Raw genomic sequence first — 21,041 nt, 5'->3', positions numbered from 1 at the left:
AAAGACGTCTGGAGTGGGTGAGAGGTAAAATCCGCCAAACCTCGCAGGAGGGAACTCCTATGTATGGTTCTTGGTTCAATCAACGTTGAAGGATACACTGTTCCAAAATATTGTGCATCTAATCTTTGTTTCCATAAGGAACCTGATCTGCAAACAAACAGAATAACCTTCCTGACAGTAAAAGGTCAGAAAGTGATGATGAAAGAGAGAGAGTTAGATTAGCAGCTGAACTAATAGAAGCTGATAATACTATGCAAGAAGCAGACCCGGATATAAAACTCATCCCGGTCAACATAAGAAGATCTATAACGTTAAAACTTATAGACAATGGACTGACACCAAGAGGTGGTACAGTCATATTCGTAATTGAGGCACACGAATATCGGCAGACAGAGGTATTCTATTCATGGATAAACTTTCCAGCAGCAAATGCTGTAACAAAGGAGTTCCACTATTATAAAATAGAGGAACCTCCTAATGAGTACACTCCTTTCGAGGAAGTGGAAGTACCACTCAAATTCCAAGAGCACCTGCTCTTGTTTAATGGCGCCCTAAAACATAATAATCACATCACCAGGCTCGGTCCACTAGGTAGACCAGGAGCAACGTGGCCGGTCCTAGCCGGATACACACCACATCCAGACATCGAAAGAATGTCTGCAGCAGATGTTTTAGTACAACTAAAACAATTAATTAAAATATATAGACAATTAGTCCAATATGTAATGCGGACTTCAACTATCCAACCAGTAATTAAAATTCCACAGCTGACCCCTCATCAGGGGAACACAAATAAAAGTACACCACAGAACATACAGTCCTGCCTAGGTAAAGTACCAGCTAAACGGGAACAAATACCATTCTGGTTAGCACAAAAAATCACCCAAATAGAGGCAGTATTTCCAGATACCACCCCGGTAGAAAAACACAGGATTCTGACTATCTGTCTTCCAATGGGAATCGAACCACACGTGGAGGACTGTGACACTTGGGGTACAGTCTTTGCTTCCATTTACACAAAAACACATGGAGTTCCATCCATGTCAGTAATACCAGATGTGCTAAAACAAATTCAAGATGAATACGGTCCAGAACCCGCTTTAACTCTCGGTATGAAATTACTAAAAGACTTCAAGCAGGTCTCGGCAATATTACTAGCCAACATAAAAGGAGAAGCAGCGAATGTGGCGATCCGCCAGAGGTTAAAAGAGACAGATATAGCAGACCAACCAGCTGAAATTGCCAGAATTATAGAAAAATCCTATGAAGAACTAGGTAGAGATAGTTTGGGTGGAATACCAGTGAAGCCCCAACTAATTGAAAGTCCTGAAAAAATATTTATTAAAAATAACCTAAACAGTCAAAAGAAGACCTGGGATGGAAACAAACAATCCAATCCAAAAGAAAAGAGATTCCAGTCCAGAGGAAGGTCTCCTCGGCGGAGAGAAAGATCTCCGGACCAAGGACCCAAGTCTCCCCAAAGGGAGCCCTCTGTGAAAAGATACAACCTTAGAAATAGGGATAACATAAAGAAACCTGATAGATATCAAGATTTTGATACACGTCCCTCTCAATCTTTTCAGACTTCCTCGCAGAAATCGGAAAGAAGAGGACGATCGGAACCCAGGGAAGGGCACGTCAAGTCCAAAGACAAGGAACCTGCTCATCCAAATAAAAAATTACAGTTTCCAAAGAAGAAGGTAGCCAGTATTAAAGTATTCAACAATGCCGAGAATACTGAGGACACAGCTGAAAAACGGAGAGTGGGCTCAGACAATGCTAGACAGCGCAGCAGAAGTGAGCATAGCACGCAAAGTCCTTATGAATCATCTGGAGACAGTGGACACGAATGAATACATTCAAGTGGAAACTGCAGACACCAGAGTTAGCAAACCTCACAAAATATATGAAATAACTTTACGTATAGAAGGGGATAAGACTAGAAAAATAAGGGGCCTTTTTTGGGATAATCTCTCCAAGGGCTATGACATCCTTCTAGCTGAAAAAGATTGGCCACCAGAGTTTGTCAGGGAGTGCCCACACAGCGAAGAAATAATTATGCCTGCCTTCTCAAATCATATTCCAATTCATAAATAATATACACTTGCAAGAAAGTGGGCAGTAGCTCAAGCTCCTGCTTTATATAAAAATCATGTGGGATGGGATGAGGAATCTCCTCCACACAAAATCCAGTTAAAATCACAACCTACTGCACAAAGGCAGTATCCAATCAAGCAAGAAGCTAAAAAACAGGTAAAAGAAATTCTAGATCAACTAGAATACCAGGGGGTGATTGAAACTTGCACCTCACAAATGAACAACCCGTTGTTTCCTGTCTCCAAACCAGACAATTCATATCGTCTAGTTTTGGATTACAGACACCTTAACTCATGTTGCAAAACTTTTGCAGTACAAAACTCGCATAGTGCTGCACTAATGAATAACATAGTGCGCAAAAAATATAAAACAACATTAGACATCTCTAATGGATTCTTTTGTCAAAATATAGCACCAGAGAGCAGATACTTATCAGCGTTCTCAATAAATGGCGCTCAAAAAGAATTCTGTTGGTTACCCCAGGGGTACAAGAACAGCCCAGGATTATTCTCAGCGAGAGTAACAGAGTTACTACAAACATATTATGACGAAGCATTATCTTATGTCGATGACATATACCTAACAGATGATGACTTGGATACTCACTTGAAGAGAGTGAACACCATAATACTTGGGTTCGCAGCAGAGGGTTACAAATTCAACTTTAAAAAATCTAGAATTGCCCATCTAACAGTCCTGTTCTTAGGATATGAATTATCAAGTGAAGGCAAAAGCCTGGCTGACAATTTCCTAGAGAAATGTGCCGTACTCCAAGCACCTAGAACACTAAAAAACCTACAGTCAATTCTAGGTTTCCTAAATTTCGGAAGAACATACATTGCAAATTACGCAGAAAGGGTCAAACCCCTTTATGATCTAATAAAACCAGATTTTAAAAAAACCAATTGGACTCAAATACACACAGAAATTCTGAGATCCTTACAAACAGATATGTTAATTAAAACAAAATTAGAAACACGTGATAACACACGCAACCTTGTGATTCGAGTCATCCCAGGAAGATGCGGATTCACATACCTGACCTCTAACGAGGGAGAAAAGGTACCAATTGCATTCAAATCACACTTGTACACTAAAGCTGAAATGAAATTTAGCCCAACGGAAAAAATTCTTACTGCAACACAGACAGCTATAGCAAAAGAACGAGCCCTGTCACAAGGTAAACGAATAATAATCGTTACACCGATACCAGCCCTAGAGGCTGTAACAAAAGCAAGCATACCGAATGCTAAAGCGCTCCATCCGAGATGGATACAATGGGCTAATTCTCTTGCTGCAACAGACGTTGTATACGAATTTGATCCTAACTTAAAAACACAAGAGTTTCTCCAATATGAATTCGAATGTCCGCCGCCGACCGAAATTCTGCCTCTAGAACATTCCGGCTGTATAATATATACAGACGGATCAGCACAACCCGCAGTAGGAGGTAAACAAGCTTACAGTGCTGCGTGTGCGATTGTAAAAGGTCGCTGGCACGATGGGAAATTCGAACCAGCGGTCACTAAAACACAATCTCTAGGAGATTGTACAGCTCAGCGAGCAGAACTACTGGCATTCAAGATGGCGCTTGAAAATACCGATCGCGAATTCCCCACATTCATAGTGTGTGATTCGTATTATTGCGTTCAGTCTGACAATGAATACTTACAGGTCTGGCTTCAGAATGGTTTTAAGGATGCAAAAGGAGGCACAATCAAGCATAAAATGCTTTGGGAACAAGTAGTTCTTTTACAAAAGGAACTACAAAAGACTCACGTGATACATACACTGAGTCATCAACGTGATGGCGTTCACGTTGCAGGGAATTCATTGGCTGATGAGGCCGCAAAGGCAGCTGTGCAAACGGCTTCCGTAGCTGCCATCACCCGGTCAAAAACAAAAATAGACAGCGATATATTACAAGCTGTCAGCGCTACAGTAAAAGATGCGATAGAAACACTCCCGAAAGGCTTTCCAGTAAAGTACTCATACATAACTGATGCGAATAATGTTCCATTTGCTCGAATCCCTGGAGTGGGGGATAGAGTAATTCCAAACATGGAACATAGGTTAGGACTCATCATAGCGGCACACGAAGGACTTGCTTCTGTACATGCTGGCGTCTCAGCCACAGTATCGTTATTAAAACAGAGATACTGGTGGCCACAAATGAGAAGACAAACCAGGAACTATGTTCTAGAATGTGAAATATGTCAAAAAATAAAAGTATCAACAGTGAGACGACCAGCACAGACGCCCCTTCTAATCTCGGATAAACCATTAGCCTGTGTTTACCTGGACCACTGTGGTCCCTTACAAAGGGATGGTAACTATAAATATATCTTGGTCGCAGTAGATTCATGCACGAGATTCATATGGATGTGGCCCCAGCGATCGGCTGACGCCAGAACTGTTATAAAAGATTTGCGAGTCTTTATCGGCACATACGCAATTGGCATGCTGCATTCTGACCAGGGTCCTGCTTTTAGCTCTAGAGCTTATAAGGAGGCCATGACCAGCATGGGCATTGCATTGCGGTATTCTTGTCCATTTCATCCCGAGGGAAACGGAATTGTTGAAAGAAAAAAACGTGACATAAAGCGATCTATAACAGCAAAGGTATTAGGTTCGGGAGCTGGGTGGGTCAAACATCTAATAAGTGTCCAACGTAGTCTAAATAACCTGCCAAGAAATTCTCTGAAGGGATTCAGTCCGTACGAATTATTGTTTGGGACTAGGATGTTAGTCTTAGATCTTGACAGTCAGACTTCAGTGGTGAAAGAAAAAAGCTTTGATATCAAAGATCGTTTGGCTATTTTGCAGGACTTAAACGAAACAAGAAAAGACCTGAGCAACATAAAGTTGAAACAACAGCCAATAACCACTGAAGAAACACCGCCTGTCCCAGCAAGACCTGTCTGGATTCCAAAAATCGGGGATCTAGTCAGAGAAAAGATCGCGGTAAAGAAGGAATTTGGGCCTTCTTACAGAAAAGCAGTTCCTGTCTTGTCCATCAACGGGACAAGATCAGTTGTACTACCGCCGCTTGCTGGTAAAAAGGAGAACCGAGTTCTATCCATCGACCTGGTAAAACCACAATCATGTGGCCGATAACAAACAGTAGGCCAAGTGGACTCCCGATAAGTAGTAGAACACCGAGGTTGGCTACAAGTACAGAGGTGCTAACTAAAAGGCTAATCACATTCGAAACGCCTACAGAAGAACAACAAGGACTATGCAACAATGCAATGGAACTCACACCTCTGAAAACCCAAATAAAAACGTTTAGTAGAGACACACCAACCTACAATGAAGTAACAAATGAATATGCAAGAAACAGTAATCCTGAAACAATTGGAACAATTGATAGAACAGCATCCGGCTACTTCATAAACTTCAATGATTCCTCTGAAGACCTCAGTGAATCAAAGACATAACCATCAACGAAAACGCTTAAAGACAAAGCTAAGGAACTTTTGAAACAGCTGAAAGAAACCTATCTGATTTCTCCATGGATTGAATTTTGGGTGTCCTTTGGTGTATTTATCCTCATACTTTGGCTCATCATGGTACTATGCTTGGGACGCTTCATTGAGGGAAAATATGAAAAAATGGACACAGTGAGCCAGAAAATCAACTTGATCCTCAAGCCACACACGTCTTCACACGTCGAGAAAAGAGAACTTTCTTCAGTCAACTTCACAGCCAATCCAATACCGGGTGGGGTAGCATGGGACAATACTGACTATGAAATTTATGGTCCGGTTGAAATCCTCAAATATCTACACCAAATCAAGATCTCGTTGAGTGACTTTGTAAAACCAAACTCATTTGCTGATGATTGGGACTTTGAAAGTATTAATGACATGATGTCTGACCTAGTGATGTCTGCTAAATTTACCAAACATGATTATTTGCAGGGTTCATCTAATAATGATAGTATGTACTGCTACAACCACTATGGTAACCATTTTCTACATAAATCTGCACAACCTAGAAATGTTTTAAATTATAATCAATGGGAACATTGTGCAACCCCTCCAAAAGGAAGCTCAAGAACCGTTTATGACAAATATTCTTATTTTTCAGGGTTCAATACAAGTAAAGCTGAAACATTTTATTTTAAATTGTCAAATAAGACAGGAACAAAAACCATGCTTACAAACACAAAATTGATATATTCGGACTCATTTTTTGAACAGATGAATACATTTGGTTTTGATTATTGGGACAAAAATGTGGAAGTAAAAAGTGTTTGGGGTACAAGAGAATGGCAAGTTCAGGGTATAGAATCATTGTTTAGAGCCTGCATGATCCCAGAACAAATTATATTCTTGAATGACACTATTCAACAAACTACCTGTCTTGGATTAGCCAAAATCAAAGACTCAAATAAACCGTCTATTCCAAAACCAACAATGAACAGCAATAACTCTGCAGATGAAGAGATAGACGTAAACTATGTATTAAACCAAAACAGAACAAATCCTGATTGGAAACAATGGTTAATCTGGCCCACAGATACTAATAACTGTCAAGACAGATTCCTGAACAAAACACAGGGGTTCACATTGACCAGGCCAGACCCTAGATATTCCCAAAGACAACACCCAGGGATAATCACCACCTACAGTGTGGGCAAACTCTGCCTTCAATGGCTACAAACTTCCACACTGACAGAAATTAAGCAACACCTGACTTTACTTACTGATGGTGCTGACTTGCGTGATTTCATTATGGGACCGCGCAAACAGCGTCAAAAACGCTTCATAGCAGCCTCTATATATGCAGCTTACAACGAGGCCTGGAAGATAACTCAAATTGAGACAGCAGAAAGTATACGGGAAATTGACCGTATTCATTTGGAAAAATCGCTTTCTGTAGTGGACAATGGGTTAATGACTCTGTCCTCCAGAATTTTTTCATTGGACAGTATTGTGTCTTCAGCAATCGACATAATATCGCAAGACTTACTGTTGTTACAACACGGTCAGTCGCAATTGCGTTCTATTATACAGCTTGGATGGACGTTACAAAATCTGCGTTCAGGCTATGTGCCTTGGCGTTTAATCAACACAACGTCACTATTCAATATCTTTAACCTTACTGATAAACAAATCAGTATGGCACAAAAGGGTGCTGATTATACAATCCTGAGCATTGAAAAACTCGAGAGATTACCATTGACAATGTCAGAACGACCTGTCATTGAATGGATAATACATGGGATAATTAATATTCCGATATCTACTTTCAGGTTTCAATACTGCCAAAAATATATACAGGCTGGCATGTACGAAAAATTGGGAAAAGGGTACATTAAATCAACATGGAACTTGCCCTATTCACATGCATGTGTCAGTAATAAAGGACAGAAAGTGTTCCTTAGTGGCAATAATTGTGCAATGTCACTAAGCGGTACACTTCTGTGTAATGGAATTAGTTTGCATGGAGCCTGTGAAGGGAACTCAAATAACCTTTCATGTCACCAGCTAGGCACACCTGCAACACAGATAGAACCATTCTTTAAAAGACTCTATAATGGGAGTTACATCCTAATTGTGGATCGCAGATGTTGTAGTCTACTGCCCGGGGTTCCTTATCTCATAAGTACGACTGCGAAGGTCATGTGCTGTGGACGCTTATTGTTCCCCAGCTCCTTTCCAGACAGGGAGGCAAGGACATGGCCTAACTTGAAAATTACTTCTATTCGAATTGATACTTTAAGCAGAATGAAAACAGTGCTTCTTCAGACGCCGACCAGGCTCACATCATCAAAAGAAACGTATGATCTCCTAGTCGCAAGGACGACTGCAGAGATTCACTCATTGTTATCAACTAATTCCCCCATACATTTCGCAGAAATCCTGAATGAAATCTTAAATATTTCTGATACCAGTGGAGTCTCAAATGTATTTAAGACATTGTTTTCAGGAGCATTAACACCATTCAAAGCCATACTGGGTATTTTTCCAGACCTCGTCCATTCGATTTTTGGAGGAGTTCCCCTCATTTTGGGACTAATTGCAGGAATCCTATTCTTAGTCCTTATATTTCGTTATGGCAAACCATGTCACAGACAAAACACCTGCGACAAGGGAAGAAACAATCCGAGCCATTGGATACCGGGACCGGATATCAAAAATCCTGGGACTAACCCGGCTTAGAGACCTGAACATGACTTGGTTTCTTTCATTTCGGCCGATATGGCAAAGATGTGTTTTACCTGTATTAAGGTGCATGCTGTGCGGAGAAGAATGCGTGTTGGACACCTGTCTGACGCTACAATCGGATGCGCCAATGGATGCAGAAACATTGTTGGGTCCGGTAACGGCTCATGCATTGTGCTGCCCTCAACGGCTGCCAATCCTGATGACGGCATTCGTGGAAACTTCACCACTACGATTAAGGGGTAGTGAAGATCAAGATGAAAGCAGCATCGATCAGGTACAACCTTCTGTCTGCAATACTACTCAAAACGTCAATGGAGACAATCATGCACATGAATGCATGGTTACATCTTTTTCCGAGTTAGTGGAACTCTCACAGGAAGCTGTTGACAGCTTTTTCAGCAGTCTCAATGATATGATGTTCTCACCAGAGCAGAAATAACGACTCTTGAACAAGCTAGCACACGGCGTTCCCGACACCTTGAATTTGGCCTTCAACTTTAATAATAAAGTAGCAAGATCAACTTTTTCCTCCAGTCCACGGACAGCAATTTTTTAGCAGCCCCCCAAAAAAATTTTATTATAATTTTTTCGGGACACTTATCTTCTGCTTAAAGTAAGAACTATTCTTGGAGAACTAATTTCTGTTTTTAGAAACTTCATAGACATTAGCTGCCCGCTGGTATGTTCATAAATATTTTTGAACTGTGATGAAGTGGTCTCGAACTTTTCTTCTGTATTAAGAGCCATTTCATGTGTAATTCTCATATTCGATTACTAATAATGTATACATATGCGTGATTAATTTAGCATTATTCTACTGCTTAAGTGCATATAGTACATGTGACTATTTTTTCCCCGTATATTACATAATTTCGAAATGCATTATGTGTATTTTGGGGTGGTAAGGTATACACGATACTCTACAGTATGTTTTACTATGCCTAGATTCGTAAATATGGCCATAGTTAGCGTGGAGTGGGTGTGATGTATTCCTAAAGGTTCTGTATAGATCCCCCTATTCCTGACCCTATTCTGGTTAACAAATTAACTAGCAGCCATCCCATGATGCAGAAACCGTTATCTGATTAAGCCAGACCACGGCACAGGAGCGCGTTATCTGATTAGGTCATAACGCTTGCCATCTAATTAGGCAAGCAATATTCCTCCAGCCCCTGATAAGGCATACGGAGTTCTCAAAACAAATCAAACCTATGACAACCTGGAAAAATCCCTGCGGCCATTGTTTTGATTTCTCAAAGAACTTCAGTAAAAGAATGTGCTAACGACCAGCTCGTATGACATCCTTATTGACGTATCTATGTCCATCCTTACGTCAATCTCGGCACCTTACAGGTATAAATATTACCGACATTGCCTGAAGCAAACACACGCGGTGGTGACGAGATCGGAGCAGCGAGACTTGCCGAAGCCCAGCAGAGAGCGAAGCCCACTGGCGCTGCCCCGCCTTCCTGACGCGCTGAGAACGAGACGCTGCCTTTCTCCTGCCGAGAAATCCAGCTCCGGCGCTTCCGAGCAGCCCTTGCAGGCAGCTTGGAATATCGAGACCACAGACGAGAGATACCATCCCTCAACCATCCTAGATCTCAGGTACAGAACTGAATAACCCCTTGCAGAGAATTCTTGAGTCAGTCACTTGGCAAAAACAAACTTAACTCAAACTGCTACTTTCTACTCCAGCCCACGTATTAGGCTTAGGTCAGGTACACCGGGGTAGGCATGGTTAGAAGCACCAGTTGAGTACGATTAGTCGAATGTATATGTGTATGTACATATTTTATCCATTTTAAATAGCATATGGCTTAGAAACCATATCAATGCTTTTACAGTATTATTTTATAATTCTGCTTTTATTGTATGCACTTTACTTAACCATAAGTATTGCAATAATATCGATTCATTTCTCTTGTACGAGAAAAGAGACTGATCAATAAATAACATCTTTTATTGAACACGCCCGTCTCTTCCTTTTCTCTACAATCTGGTGAAACTAAGAATGCACGTACTGACTGAGTAAAATAAGTTGTCTTTTGTTTTCACACGACTCTAGAGATATACTCTTGATTAGGGGAGAGCAAAGTTGTCATGTTCTATGGTTGTCAGAAACTAAATCCCTTCTTGTCTATCCAGGGAGGTTTAACTCCTCCTTGCCTATTCGAGAAAGTTTCTAGTGAACTCTGAGCTAGCTGGCAAACCCAAAACTTTAAGTCTAATATCGACAGTAGAAGACCTAGTTAACGTCTGGTCTAGGTCTATACTATTGGAGGTATTATTCCAATGCGCAGAGCCTATTGGGATAATAGGAACTACACTACAAGTTCTTATGGAAAATTGCAAGGGGAAAACACGTTTTGGGACCCTCCTTTTTTCTTGCCCCCCCCGCTTCACGAATCACCCCAAAACTTTCAGGATAGGAGCAGACTGGAGTGCCCCATTAGTTTTGAAAATTTTGCTGAGATTCGTCTACTGGCGCCAAAGTTATTCCAAATAGAATGTTGCGGTTTTTCCTATGGAAAATAGGCCCTAACTATGACTACCTACTGGTGACTGCCAGTAGGTAAAATATATATATCTATATGTCATGTGATCAAGCCACTCCAGTGGTGAAACGCGTTATGGCCGACTAATAAACGCAGAAGATTTTGCACACAGTCTGGGTCCGTGTCTGCTTGTTTACTGCTTGCTGGAGTTCCATGTGGGAAGCGGTTTTCCTGAGCAGTTATCCGGATATATATATATATATATATATATATATATATATATATATATATATATATATATATATATATATATATATGTATATATATATATATATATTTTTTCACTGAAAAAACCATAGGTTTCCCACCAGTTATAGTTAGGAATTAGCATTTCATGATGTCATGAGTGATGTCACTGACCATGTCATGAGTGATGTAATATGTGACGTCATCAGCAGTGCATTGCACGCGCAAGATATAGTGAGTCCAACTAACTATAACGTGGGAATTTCAATGGTTTTATGCGAGTAAAATTTCCACCTAACTATAACTGGTGTGAAACCTATGGTTTTTTCAGTGAATTTAATAGGTTTTTTAAATGCTAATTCCTAACTATAACTGGTGTGAAACCTATGGTTTTTTCAGTGAATATATATATATATATATATATATATATATATATATATATATATATATATATATATATATATATAAAAATTATATGGCAAAATGAAACCCCTCATTTTGTACCTTTTCAAATTAAATGTATTAAGTGTTACCACTTTATTCCAATCAAGATGACTTCAGGTGTGCCATACTTTTGTCATAAGTAAGACTGTTAGCGCTCTAGTTGTTCTTTAGAACACTCTGGGACATTCTGTCATTGGGCTATAGTTGGGCTACATCTGGCTGATATTTGGGCTACATTTGCTTTTTTTGTCTCTGGTGGCCATCTTTGGGCTACATTGGGCTACATTTGGGCTCTAACATATATATAGCCCAATGTAGCCCAATATATATTTTTTCAAAGTTAATTTTCGTAAAAACCACTGGAGCATATATCTTGAGACATAGCAAAGGCACATCGGGGTACCAGTCTCTACAAATTTGCCAAGTTTGGTGGAAATCCATTCAGCCGATCGGGCTAAAAGTGAGTCCAACCGCCCTATGGAAATGAACATGGGGAAAACACGTTTTGGGACCCCCCTTTTATCTCGGCCCCCGCTTGACGGATCCCCCCGAAACTTTCAGGGAAGGAGTGGAGCGCAGCGAGGCAAAGTTATGGAAATTACAGGCAGATCCCTCATTCGGCGCCAAAGTTATTCCCAATAGAATGTTGCGGATTTTCCTATGGAAAACTATCCTAACTATAGCTACCTACTGGCGACCGCCAGTAGGTAATATATATATATATATATATATATATATATATATATATATATATATATATATATATATATATTTACGCCACTTGGCTCCCTTCCTCCTCGTTAGGCGCTGAAAGCAACAAGGAACCGGAAAAAAACGACATTAAGGACAAATTACGTCTCTGGGAGAAACTAAACAAAAAAGAAATAAATAAATCATGGGAATTAATTTCCTTGCAAAAATATTTGGAAGTGGAGAGAGTGCCTCGAGGCTTACGAATTTTAATAATGCCAAGCCAGCAGGATGTCACGAATGAATTGCTTCAGGAGTGGAGTGAATATACAATTAACTCTTCCTTGGGACTACTAAAGATATTGGTAAAACATATCGATATAGCTCTTGAGAAAATAAAGGATCAGTTACGAACACTGGAAAAAGAACTTGATGGCCTCAAACTTAATGCCGAAATGACAAAATTCAAAGAGGACTTAAACAAACAAATAGAAAAACACGAGGAGGAAGTAAGAACAAGGAAGCAAACGAAATTTGAGAGGGATGCCAATGATTATGCGCAAGGACGCATATTTACGTTCGCCCGTAAATATGACCCCTTCAGACCCCCCAAGGCAAACACAGCCAGCTCATCTTCAAGCATGGCATCTTTGACATCAGCGGATTTAAGCGAGGATGATGCCAACCTGGATCCACAACAAAAGTTTTTTTTAGGGGATATGCGCCTGGTCCTATCACAACAGAAATGGGAACAAAATCGGGGGGCGCAAAGAAATGCACGTGGTCGAGCAAGAGGAAGGGGGAGATCTTGGCAATCAGGATTCACAAAGCCCACACAAGGAGGGGCACAAGGCGAAACGGTTACAAACGAAAAAATTGGCACAGAGACAAGGCTAATGAAATAAAAGAGGGGGAAGTAAATCAGGAACTGCAAATAATCAATCTTTCTGGAAAGGAAATCTCCGAAGCAGAAACATCATTACTTAAGAAGGGAATCAATTTCTGCCCAACAGCGCGTATAGATCTAGCGCAAACACGAATTGACCTATATCTCTACATCCGAAAAATCAAGCTTGCGAAATTCTTTGCCGAAAGAAAAAACAGACCTAAAATACTAAAAAATCAACCCAAACCTACATCCACCCTGTTGGCTAAGGAGTCCGATGCTTACTTGACATTATTGAATTTAAACGCTCAAGAGGGCCAAGAAATCAATTTGGAGACAGCCATACCGCAATTGGGAGCAGGAACCAGTGGGTTAAAAGCGAAATCTAAGTTCTATCCGCAGTTAACACCTGGAAATAAAATAGACATGTTTCAGGAGGCAGTCATCCACGACCTATACAGAATGAACCTCAAAAATAACACCAGGGACAACTTATCCAAAGATGAAAGGGATGCTCTCGCCTCATTACGCAATAATGAAACCTTTGAAATTAAAACAGCTGACAAGGGCGGGAACATAGTCCTATGGGATCGTAAATTATACACTTTGGAAGCGATGGACCAACTGAACAATCCACAATATTATGAAAAATTGAACAGGAATCCCATTGACAATATAAAGAGAGAACTAGACAGGAAAATAGACCAATGGGAAAAAGATGAACTTCTGGACTTTGACGAGAAAAAATATTTAACAGTGGACTTCCCTAAAACAGCTACTGTATATTTCTTACCTAAGATCCATAAAAATGCCACCAAACCACCAGGGAGGCCAATTGTGTCGGCCAATGGCTCTTTACTTGAACCCTTATCAAACTTCATTGACTTTTACTTAAGTCCTCATGTAAAGCGTCTAAAATCATACATAAAGGACACCACCGACTTCTTGTGTAACCTGAAACAAATTGAGTGGCAACCAGACTTCATTATGATTACAATGGATGTAATCGCATTGTATACGAACATTGATAATGATATGGGTCTCAATGCATGCAAACATATCCTCAATGAACGGAATATTCACTATCAACATCATAATTGCATGCTACTTGAAATGATTCAGTACCTGTTATGCAACAATATTTTCATGTTCGGTGATACGCTGTATAAGCAAAAAAATGGAGCCGCCATGGGCTTTTCTTTTAGCCCGAACTATGCCTGCACCGCCATGGGATGGTGGGAGGAAATGATGGCATGGAATGAGAGTCTTCAAACATTCACACAGCATATTATGGTCTGGAAAAGATTCATAGACGATCTGTTTATAGTGTGGAATGGCGGTGAGGAAAAATTCCTACAATATTTCCAAATACTAAACAGCAGCACCCCGGGCATAAAATTCACCTACAACATCAGTCAGGTCAAAGCGATTTTCCTGGATACAGAAGTTTATATAAAAAACAACCGGATTGAAACGACCCTTCATCGAAAAAATACTGCAACAAACGCAACATTAGAGGCTACCAGCTTCCATCAGCAATCGCTCATATCGAGTATTCCCTACGGGGAATTCCTACGCCTAAGAAGGATATGCAGTGAGGAACAAGAGTGGCAAAAACAGAGCAAAATGGCTACACAACGTTTTCACAAAAGACAATACAATGAACAATCCACGAAAAAATGCTGGGAAAGAGCTAACCAAATCACAAGGGCAGATTGTCTGATGCCGAGAGAAACCCACACTCTTACTGAGGATGAACCAATTAGATTCATTACAGACTATAGTAGTGAAACCAAGCAAGTAAATCAAATTCTGAAAAGAAATTGGAAGCTTCTACAATTGGACCCGGTGATAGGCAAAAGAATGGGAACCCACCCTACAATAACATACAGGAGGGCCAGAAACATTCAGGATCAGTTGGTCCACAGTCATTTTCAATCAAGTGTAAAAAAGAAGCAATGGCTACAAACGAAGGGCTTTGTCAGATGCTATAACTGCAAATGCTGTGAAATTGCAAAACCTACGACTGAAATAGTCATGCCAAATAACAAAATCTGGAAAATTAAGGAATGCATCACATGCAACAGCAAATATACAATATACATGATCGAGTGTCCGTGTAAACTCAGGTACATAGGCAGTACAATCTGCGAGTTAAAGAAGCGTATATTTGAACATGTTCGGGCCACTGTTAATAAAGACAGGGCAAATGCAGTTGCCAAGCATATGGAACTGAGTCACAATGGGGACTGGAAACAACTCCGCTTTTGGGGCATTGAAACTATGAACCTATCAGCAAGGGGTGGCCACCATGAAAAACCTCTTCGACAAAAGGAGTCAAAACACATCCTGAGCTTCAGAACCATGACACCTTTTGGGCTTAATCAGTCAGAGGAACTTTATATACACCTGTAAAGAGCATGAAAGCAGTAACTATGAACTATTGAATCCTCTAACAGCATCCTGTTTACCATTTTTCATTTTAATTAATTGTCCTTTTAATTTTTCACCACCTCACTTTTTCTCACCTTTGTGAATAGCTCACAGAAAGCAAATTACTGTTATAAAATGTCTGCAAACCACGCCCACTGGAGGGCAGTATGGATGTTAAACCAATAATGTATAACAATTGCAGGCATATCAGTGAATAGCCCACTGGAGGGCGGTAATTCACCTTAACTCAACCTTGAGTTCAAGAATGAGACATTGTATTATAATTAAGGACATATGTACACCTTCGAAATTGTCCAAATCATGGTACAAATCTTCCCAAATTCTTGTAAATCATTATAATTGTGGGAATAATGAGTGTTTTTGTTTCAAAAAACCATGGCGTTCCAAAACTACTGGTCCCTAGAATGCTCAGCATATGGGGGCGGGTTCAAGAAAACATGGAGGTGTAACCTAAATATTGTTTTGTCCTTTAAAACTGTGAGCTTCATTCACTAAACTGACCGTGACCAAGACAGCGGACGCTGTCGAAACGCGTTGGTTGTTTTTTGTTTGACCCCCAATGGAATTGTGAAATAAACACTGAAACTGAACTGAACCGATTGATTGCCGTTTTTGTCTGCGACTCCGCCCATCCCCGGGACCGGGGAAACCTGTTGTGAAATATATATATTCTTTTGTTGTTGGACCAAGGTATTGGTCGGTCCAGAGCCCGCCTTGGAGCCCGGGAGGAGAGTTGGCAGTTGTGGGGTTATTAATCTCACGCTGGGCGGCGTGCACTGTCACTGCCACCCCTGCCGCATGGACTCCTGTTCTCCGGGGCTGAGGCAGTCTAAGGGGACCGGAGGAGGTTCGCTGTTGTGGACTTTGAAGCTGAAAATCACCACATGATTCACCATTGGACTCACCCTGCTCCCCGCATCCCCGCACAACCACATGGTAACAGACTCACCCCCATTGCATCACCTCCGAGGATCCGATATGGTGGATTCTGGGACTGTTAGTTTTCCTCGCATTTGGGACGCTACACAGGTGTGCTGCTATGTCACAGGGGGCGGAGCGGGCCAGCCTCATGGAAGGTAAAAGGGCGGGACTTACTGGCAGAGTGTTTCATCACCATTGGGAGGCTTTGGGCGCTGATGAAGGCATGGAATTTGCCGAAATGCATTCGCCATTACTGCAATAAAGGACCTCCAACCGTTTTCCCCTTGGGTCTCTGCTCCTTTTTTCGGAAGGGAGATTCTCACCCCATATTTTAGCGCATTTTGCCAGTAGCGCTTCTCAGAGAACCCCTGCCTCGCTTGGGCGGCGGACCAGACTGGCTTCGAACTGTTCCAGTTCTTTTGTTGTTGGACCAAGGTATTGGTCGGTCCAGAGCCCGCCTTGGAGCCCGGGAGGAGAGTTGGCAGTTGTGGGGTTATTAATCTCACGCTGGGCGGCGTGCACTGTCACTGCCACCCCTGCCGCATGGACTCCTGTTCTCCGGGGCTGAGGCAGTCTAAGGGGACCGGAGGAGGTTCGCTGTTGTGGACTTTGAAGCTGAAAATCACCACATGATTCACCATTGGACTCACCCTGCTCCCCGCATCCCCGCACAACCACATGGTAACAGACTCACCCCCATTGCATCACCTCCGAGGATCCGACATGGTGGATTCTGGGACTGTTAGTTTTCCTCGCATTTGGGACGCTACACAGGTGTGCTGCTATGTCACAGGGGGCGGAGCGGGCCAGCCTCATTTATTATTTATTTATTTAGCGATTTGTATAGCGCCTGGTGACCCAAGGGCATCCCCGCGCTGTAAAAAGGTTGATATCCATTGAGGGAAGGGAAGGGAGGGGGGACATTTATTTCGGGAATAGGTGCGTTTTCAGTTTTTTGCGAAAAACCAGGTAACTGGATTCCAGTCTGAGGGTGCGTGGGAGGGAGTTCCATCCCATGGCCGCTTGAACCGAGAATCGTCGTCCTCCTGTGCGTGTCCTTTTGAATTTGGGGATGTTGGCTAAGTGCTCATTCTCCGAACGGAGGGATCTGGATGCTTTGTAGGGGGTGACCAAGCTGCTGAGGATCGCAGGGCCAGATCCGTTGATTAGTTTGTGTGTCGTGCACATGGCTTTGAATTCCACCCTTTGGCGCACAGGGAGCCAGTGCAGGGCCTTGAGGGCTGGTTTTGCTGACACTCTTGAGGGAAGGTTCATGAGCAGACGTGCCGCAGCGTTCTGTGTCCGCTGCAGTCTCGTCAATGTGGCCTCTGGGGCTCCCAGGTAGACCATATTGCTATAATCCAGACGGGACAATACTAGTCCCTGGATAAGGAGTTTCCTGGAAGCAGGTGGTAATAAGGGGAGAATCTTACGGGTAGTACGCATGAGCCCAAAACAGGTACCCGCAGTTTTGGCCGCTTGCGTCTTCATGGTGAGCTCAGGTTCGAGCCACACTCCAAGGGTTTTGATTTCACACTTCGGAGAAGGGATTTCTCCGTACACGTCAGGCCAGACTGTTGGGGGGATGGTCGCCCATTGTTTTCTCAGGAGCATCACTTCCGTCTTAGACCCATTTAATTTTAATGATGAATCACTCATCCAGCTGTGGATTTGTGTGAGACAGTTGGCCAGGTTCTCTGGGTGGTCGACTAGTTGGGATAAGGAGACGACCAGTTGAGTGTCATCAGCGTAGCTTACCATTTTTATGTCAAATGGTGTCACCACGTCTTCAAGAGGGGCCATATATGCATTAAAAAGCGTCGGGCTCAGGGAAGATCCCTGAGGGACCCCGCTTGTGAGGGGGAGGGTGGATGAGTGATAATTGCCGTCCCATACCTGGAACGTGCGTCCGGTGAGGAAGGATTCTATCCAGCTGAGTGCCGTCCCGGTGATCCCTGCTGCCGCGAGTCGGTGGAGAAGGACACAATGGTTAACTGTGTCGAAGGCTGCACTGAGATCCAGGAGGATCACTGCCACTCATGGAAGGTAAAAGGGCGGGACTTACTGGCAGAGTGTTTCATCACCATTGGGAGGCTTTGGGCGCTGATGAAGGCATGGAATTTGCCGAAATGCATTCGCCATTACTGCAATAAAGGACCTCCAACCGTTTTCCCCTTGGGTCTCTGCTCCTTTTTTCGGAAGGGAGATTCTCACCCCATATATATATATATATATATATTACCTACTGGCGGTCGCCAGTAGGTATATATAGTTAGGATTTTTTTCTCTATGGGATTTTTGAAAATTCTATGTCTAATAACTTTGGCGTTTGTGGACGGAATTGGCTGAAATTTTCTGGAAAATGGAACATTTTGTTTCTGAGCAGCCCCTGAAGATTTGGGGGGGGTTCGTCAAGGGGGGGGCGAGAAAAAAGGGGGTCCCAAAACGTGTTTTTAACATTGAGTTTTCCATAGGGCGGTTGGCCTCACTTTTAGCCCGAACGGCTGAATGGATTTGCACGAAACTTGGCAAAATTGTAGGGACTGGTAGCCCGATGTGCCTTTTGTAGGTCTCAATATATGTGCTCCAGTGGATTTTGAGAAATTAACGTTTAAAAAAAGATATATATCTGTAACAGCGGACCGGGCAGCGCCCCGGTTCGCGGACCGGGGCGCGTACCGGAACTTCGCGTAGCGAAGCTGATTGGTTCTCCGGTGTCTGTCAACATTCTAAACAGTCCGGAGCGGCCGCCATCTTCTCTCTCGGTAGGATTGAGAGACAAGAGGAGGCCAAAACAAAGGGGGAAATAACCATAAGGGGGCATAGTAGATCCTCCCTGACCCCCTAGGTTTAATGTGGAGGCTTTAAAAGGGCCCCGCGTGGGTAGCGCCCGGTCCGCGAACCGGGAAGCGTTCTGGGCAGCGTACTGCAATGAAAAATGAATGATAGACTTTTTAAATGCTGTATATTAATTGATTGTTGGTTTTGTTGATTATTTTTTATTTTCTTTATTTTTTAAGCATTTTTTTTTATTGTGATTGTGTTTCATAATTTATTAAACTTTCTAACATTTCATTGTCAGAAATTTCATAATTATCATTGAATATACATTGTAGTCTCTGAGGGTGTAAAATGTCCTCATTTTCAAGGAGGTTATCTACTGCTTGTACACATTGCAGTAGTTTTTTGTCCCAAGTTTCATCGAAAAATTCAATATCATTTTCATCAATGATTTCTTGGCTGCTCTCTTGCAGGACAATTTGAAATTCAACTTTCTGTTCGCCTTCCATTTTGCCTGAAATTTAGATTAAAAAAATATATATTAGTAGAGATAGGGCACTGTTGGGATTAATTTTAGATAGGCAGTTTTTATCAGTGAATTTATCTTTGGGCAGTGTATAGTATCAGAGTGGAAGTAGGAATATAAAAAAGTGTATGTGATTTAACGTAAGTAAATTCATAATTATATAAGAGAAGCCTAACTCCATCCATAACTATAACAGAGAAGTCTATCTAAATCTATAACTACTACAGAGGGATAGTATATAACTATCAGAAAAAGTTTACCATATTAACTTATAGTGCACAATATACTTCAGTTTTAAAAATAAAAACTTACCTTTAGAAAGAAGTTGAAGGAATTAGTGAAAATACTATTGAAATGTACACCAAGAAGTAGTAGTCAAAATGGCTGTGTTTTCTTCTCTTCCTTTATATATATTCAGGTATATAACCAATGAAATGTCAGGTAAAAAAAGTAGAAAATGAAAGTAACATATTAATTGGTTGTCAATTCCAACACTTCAGATGTGTTTTGTGAAGTAATTTACCTCAGGGTATTTAGAGAGGTCTACAGGCTAAATGGCTAAATGGAATTCCAATCAAATTTGTGAAAATGGTAGGGATTGGTATGTAGTATGAGCTAATCTATATTTGGTGAAATTGTCTCCAGTGGCTTTTCTGTGAACTACTTTCCCACCTTTTTTGATGGTGCGCTTCCCAGGGAGCGACCCGGTACGCGAACCGTTGAGCTCCCCGGTTCGCGAACCTTAAGCGTTACGGGAGTCCACCATTTTGTGTTTCGGTCGAATTAAGATACAAAATGGAGGGCAAATAATGTTCAGAATGGGTAGAAGGGGGCACGGTAGACTTATCTTGACCCCCTAGGTTTTGTGAGGGTGGCTGAGGAGGCTTATATGTGCGAAAAAAAAACATTTTTTTTTTAAATTTCGCGAGGTTAGCTCCCGGTTCGCGTACCGGGTAGCGTCCCAGGGAGCGTACTTTGTTGAAAATTAGTGAAAAATGTTAGAGTAAAATAATAATTGTGAGTGATCAGATGTAGGGTAGCTCTGAGAAGAGCTTTTGGGTTTATGGTACATTTAGGTACTTATAAGTAGGTACCAATGCACAGTCTTAAATTCAGAGTGAAAATTCTGTTGCCCTCATCTGAGAAGTGAACTCCATCTCCTCTGTAGATATCTTGCATGTAGTAACGCAAGTTATTGTTGTACATGGAGCCCATTCCATGGTCTCTCATGTAAGCTGAAACAGATTTGTTTACATGCTTCCTCGACTTCTCAATTTGTGGACAAAATTGGTTTGACCACCTCCATTTCTGTCTTTGGCATA

This window comes from Lissotriton helveticus, chromosome 1_2, assembly GCF_964261635.1.
Source record: "Lissotriton helveticus chromosome 1_2, aLisHel1.1, whole genome shotgun sequence".
In the NCBI taxonomy this organism is placed as follows: domain Eukaryota; kingdom Metazoa; phylum Chordata; class Amphibia; order Caudata; family Salamandridae; genus Lissotriton; species Lissotriton helveticus.
The sequence above is the reverse complement of the archived record's forward strand: the minus strand, read 5'-3'. Positions refer to the sequence as shown.